Source organism: Babylonia areolata, chromosome 20, assembly GCF_041734735.1.
Source record: "Babylonia areolata isolate BAREFJ2019XMU chromosome 20, ASM4173473v1, whole genome shotgun sequence".
Lineage (NCBI taxonomy): Eukaryota > Metazoa > Mollusca > Gastropoda > Neogastropoda > Buccinidae > Babylonia > Babylonia areolata.
Window position 1 is genome coordinate 33,434,287 of NC_134895.1, and position 6,052 is coordinate 33,440,338.

Below are 6,052 nucleotides of genomic sequence, written 5' to 3' on the forward strand. Positions count from 1 at the left end.
CTCTCCCTTATGTCTGTGTTAGTGGCCTCGGTACTGTCCTGTTCGGATGGCGCTTGCGCGCGGCTGTGTGTGTGTGTGAGAGAGAGAGAGAGAGAGAGAGAGAGAGAGCTGGAGCTGAGAATACTTGAAATTCTACTTCATAGGACACCAGAATACGGTGACGTCACGGTATGTATTCCTCCTGGGAGGAATCTGCAGCGGACCGTGACAAATGGCGCACTGCTGTGCACAAAGGTGCCAAGTTGTGCGAGGCCAACAGGACTGCTGCAGCTGTTCAGAAGAGGCAGGCCAGAAAGTCACGGGCAAACAAGCTCCCTGACAATGATATGCCTGTTCTTGTCTGCCCCAACTGTCAGCGAACATTTCGTGCGCAGATTGGACTATTCAGCCATCTGCGCACTCACAGATAGATTCATGAGCATCCCCCCCCCCACCACCCTCCCCCCATCCCCCAGCTGGATGACAACGATGGTCATCATCGATCTCGATGGACACACACCAAGTACACAAATACATGTATGTGAATGTGTATTTGTGTGTGTGTGTGTGTGTGTGTGTGTACGTGCGCGCGCGCCGGCGTCTGTTTGTGTATGTTTGTGCGTGCTTACGTGTGCGTATGCCGGTGTGGAGGATAGCTGCTATGACGGTATATATGGTGTGTTAAAATGTATGTATGTATGCTCTCTCTCTCTCTCTCTCTCAGTATGTGTGTGTGTATTTGTGTCACATTTTGCCTGTGTGTATGTAACTGACACTGATGTGATGTGTTATGTAAACAAAAGTGTTTTTGAAAAGCACCTTGAGCATATCATTATTACGATTTGAACTCAAGGGGACATGTTGTCACAGTCAGTATAGAAACGGGAGCATACTGAACTAAGTTCCAGTTCCCCCTAAGTCCGGTATATTATCCCACGGCAGGTGCATCAGTGTTACTCCTGGTCTATATTCCCCATTGTTAATGTTCTCCCAGGGTCTATAATTGTTATCCTATTGCTTCAGTTGTTCCTCCAGATCTGATCAGTCTAAATTTGTTTTGGTTTTTTTTCTGGGTCAGTGGTGGTCAGCAATGGTAGCGTCAAAACAGGTGAAGGAGGACTGGCTACTGAGTCTTGCATAAAGTACTCATAATGCAAACTCAGCCTGTGATGGTAACAGAATGTAAGCTGCACACTTTCGAGTAACGGTCAGTTTCCTGGTCCGAGGGAATAGTAGTGGGGGTTGGGGGGAGGGGGTCAAGAAGTCTGATTTAACTCTCTCCATACGAACGGCGAAAGAGACGACGTTAACAGCGTTTCATCCCAATTACCATCATCAAAATATTGCAAGCGGAACGCTCTTATACTGAAGAGGTGAATGTTGGCAAAGAATACCACAATTCTGACGACGGAAGCTAAAGGTTGTGTCATTGAGACACCCACTGGACATCCGAGTGGTCTGTGCAGAGGAGAAGAGAGGACTGGCCGTACTGAGTGAGTTAATAAACACAAACATGATAAGACGCATTTTGAAACCTTTTGGGTAGCAGTAAGACGTCGTCAGCACCGTGATCAGTTGATATCGAACTTATAAGCGCGTTGGGCTACGCTGCCGACGGCATCTGCTTAGCAGATGTGGTGTAGCGTAAGCCTATACTGGATTTGTCCGAGCGCTGTACGTGACGCCTTCTTGAGTAACTGAGCTGCCGAATTGAACTGCCGAACTTATGATCAGCAGTTCTCAGTATTCTTCATTTGATGCCAAAAACTTTACTGAAATACGTTGCTTTATTTTAGGCTCTCAAGGCTTGACAAGCACGCTGGGTTATGTGAAGGTCAGGAATCTGCTTTTTTTTCTTTTTTTCTCCAGATGTGATGTCGCCTACACGGATGTGTCCATATGCTGTGACACCTTGAAACCGAAATGGATAATCGTCACTAAATCAAAGTGGGCTGAACAGTTAGCTTATGGCCAGTAGTGGTCAACAATTGTCATTCATAATTAATAAAGGTCTGCTGTGGTCAGTAGACGTCAGCCAATTAATGGTCAAATCCGTTCAAGAAGTCCAGACCATCACAAAAAATGCAATTTGAACAGCGTAAGCCGTCAGCATAGTGGTCAGGCACTCGGCAGTCAAAAAACCCACCAAAACATCACAATAATGCACAGACGTGATAAAATGTTTCCAGTCTCCTTTAGGTTGTGGTTAATTTAGTGGTCGGTATAGGCAATAGATCTAGGTGAAGGCATAGTCGACATGGGGGAAACAGATCTGGGGGGAAGTATCCGGATCTGGACGAACACAGAACCGGCTTGTGGAACAAAGACCCAAATAACGAACAAAATGTTCTAGATCTAATTTCTTTTAGGTTGTGGTCAATACAGTGGTATGTAGTGGCAATAGATCTGGATAAATGGCACTGTCAACATGGGGGAAACAGATCTGGGGGAATATCGGCCTGGACGAACACAGACCCGGCTTGTGGAACAAAGACCCAGATAACGAACAAAAATCGGATCGACTGAGTAACATTACACATACAGACCTGGGGTAGCGTACAGACCTGAGAGAACTTGGGGAAGACCTTGGGGAACATAGGGATTAGCCCTTTGACGGCGGAAACGACTCCACAATTAGCCTACAAAGCATAATTTTTCCTCTTGTTGAAAATTTGCCCATACCATGAGATATGTCCATGAACAATCATAGGAAAGTTCCAACTGAGCTTTGAAATGGGACTTTGCCATCGGGAGCTTCAGAGAGCAGTCTTCATTAATGTCACGGGAATCACTTCCAGTCGCTTGCAAGGGGAGATCATACTGTTTGGAAAAAAAAAAGAAAAAAAAAAAAAAAGCTGGTGGAGTTTGGAATGGCACTGCTGCTCGGTGCTAGGGGGTCGCCTATTTTCTGAGCGTGCACAAAATGTCAGAAATATGTTGACATTTTAAAGCATTTAGTTTCAGTCCATGAGATAAAGCAGCACGTGAGTGCTCGCGATTTATTACTGATTTAATAATTTTATAATCATGAAAACTTTCAGATGCAGAACTCAGGCAATGGCAGTTGCACGTTCATCAAGAGACGGTAGAACCCCAGCTTATCCGATTACTGCAAAAGAGGATGCATGGACCTGGAGAAAATTTATGAGCTCTGGAATCTATGCATTGTGTTTTGTTATTCAAATTTTATTTTCCTTTTTTTTTCTTTTCTTTTCTTTTTTTTTTACCAGAAAGTATGTAGACGCAGAAAAATTATATTTCATGGGCATGTATCAGTTTGTTTGTTTTTTTAAAACTGTATCCATATGTACACGATTTGACTGTTGCATCTTGACCCCGTTTGTATTTATTATTTTGAGAATGTTTAAACATTTTCTAGCCTTTTTGTTCTTTTTGTGTCTTCATTACCACTGAGTTCCTGTCTTAATTGTTAATGACAGCTGTCGTTCTACCCAATGAGAGGGCGCCGCCACCTCAGAATTATGGTTTCAGTGTGCGCTAGCTATCAGGGCAAATCAGTTCGTGTCTGACTCGCATGGGCGTCGGTCGCTTACACCACAGCTCGCGTCACTCGGTTGATGCGATTGAGTTTTTGTTCGCGTAAATGCATGATTTCACCTGTGAATGGGATACCTGATGTATGATACTGTATAAGTCTATTACAGTTCATTATTTATGTACATGGATGTGTCTGTTACCTGTGTTGTTTCCTGGATACCATGGATATATACTTCTGTGTTTGCAACAGACGTTCCGTGATAGCTCTCCTATTACTGATACCAGGTTAGCACCCTCGCTCCACGAGGCTATGAGTTTTTGCACATGTACACCTGCAGTCAATTTTCAATCAAAAGATGAAGCTCATCTGCAATCACACAACACATCCAAGATTTTGTTTCCTCTCTGGAGATGTTTATGGAGGTTGTGTACGAACATTGCATGATATGATATGTGTTAAGTGCTCCACTGCGATTACCTGTAATAAAGGCTTGTTTGTGTCGATTTTTTCCCCCACTGTGTATGATTCTGTTTAGTGCCCTACCTTCCTCTCTCTCTCTCTCTCTCTCTCTGTGTGTGTGTGTGTGTGTGTGTGTGTGTGTGTGTGTGTGTGTGTGTGTGTGTGTGTAATACATACATACAGAAAATATACACGAAAGATCAAGCAAGAGGCGTACATGTCAGCACTCAGTATGATGATTGTAGGAACATGAACTTAATGTTTCTCCAGTGTCAGTACACAACCTCAAGAACAGCCTCGGAGTATGACCATCAAAACGGCAGGGTGAAAAGGTCACACACATGAAAACATGTACACGTAAATTCGAGTGAACGTGAGAGCTGCTGTCCACAATCTCCGAGGAGGTAGGCCTGCAACACAACTGTGGGCACGAATGAAGAGAATGAGAGAGAGAAAGAGTCAGACAGACAGAGCATACAGACGTAATGTGTGGATATTGACTAAGATAATCCTTAGCTCACAGATGAATGTATGCAATTTGTTTTCTGAACAAAATATCTTTTCACCGCAGGACTCTCTCTCTCTCTCTCTCTCACACACACACAGAGAAAATACAGACAAATATCCTCAGACAGCAGCCTATTTGCTTTATTATTTTTGCTTTGTGCAAAATTGCGTACAAACTGAAGAAGGAAAAGGTTCAATTTGTGTTTCAGGCACGAATGTGCAGACATGGAAGAAACGAAACAAAAGAACAGGACTGATAGTCGCATAAGTTTTTATTGTAAATTTCCATGGCAGTTTGTTAAAATTCGTGACATAAAGGCGTAAAACTGTTGATGATCTAACCTACACATCGTCACCAAGACAAAATTAACATTTCTATTTGAATAGCAAGATTTCTTTGCGGTTTTTACCTGTCAGGAAGTAGATGGCCATACTATGCCGGAAACGAACTGGTATTTCTGTGTTAAACCCCTTGAGTGCCAAGTACGTATCTCATGCGTGCAAAGTGAGGTCACTAATGACGTCATCAGAAGAAGGGAAATAACTCTGGACGGCTGAAAATTTACAGTTTATCAGGAGTGGTATATCTCCAGACAATTTTCTCTGTTTTAGGCTTATTGTGTAGGATATTGTTTTGTGACTTGAAACACCACTTTCTACTGTTTTCCCCTTGCACTGAAGGGGTTTTAAAAGTTTCATTACAAAAAACAACAACATGAATCTGATTTTTAATTAAGGCACAATAATCAGCAACAACGAGCAGTTGTAAATTTCTGCTACAACGCAAGTAGGAGATTAGCAAACTTTCTGTCTGTCTCTGGTTGGAAAGACACTTGCACTAGGTCATAACAAGTTGCATATTTCCTGTTTCTGAAAAGGTTTGGACAAGAGTGGAAGTGACGTCACTTAGATTTTGATTATACACTTGGTGGTGGTTTCATGTCCCTCCACAAGTTCTGTCCCCATTCTGATCACGTTCTGTATAGTGTTCTCTTAAAACTCGTTGAAGAAAAAGGTCTGCAAGTAAAAATTTGTTTTTTAGTGCAGCAATATCGAATTCTTAGAAAATTATGATCCAGAAACACATGACGTTACAAGAGAATTATTGGTGTATGTAATACAATTATCTTCAAATTATCTTCAATTGCAAGAAACATGAGTCTTGTCACAATGTCCTGTTCAAAGCTGCTGAAGATAAAACTGTTCTTTTCAAATCTTCAGCCCTGCAACCAACCCATCCATTCATCTCTCTCTCTCTCTGTGTGTGTGTGTGTGTGTGTGTGTGTGTGTGTGACGTGTCTTGGGGCGCATACTGAGTCTCAACCAAACAAAACATACTCCCAGTTAGGTAAATGTATCGTTATGGTATATATATATATATATATATATATATATATATATATAATCTTGTCATGAACTTCTGCTTTCTTCAAAAGAGTCTGTGGTAAACTTGAAAAATTCCATTTGGATTTCATTAACCCATTTTTCATTGCGATTTTCCAGAGTGCAATATTTTACCGCAGTATTTTTCATTTTCCAGATTTTTTGGCTTGTTTAATTTTTTTTCCAGACATGTTAAGAATCTGTTTGACAAGTTCTATTGCGTTT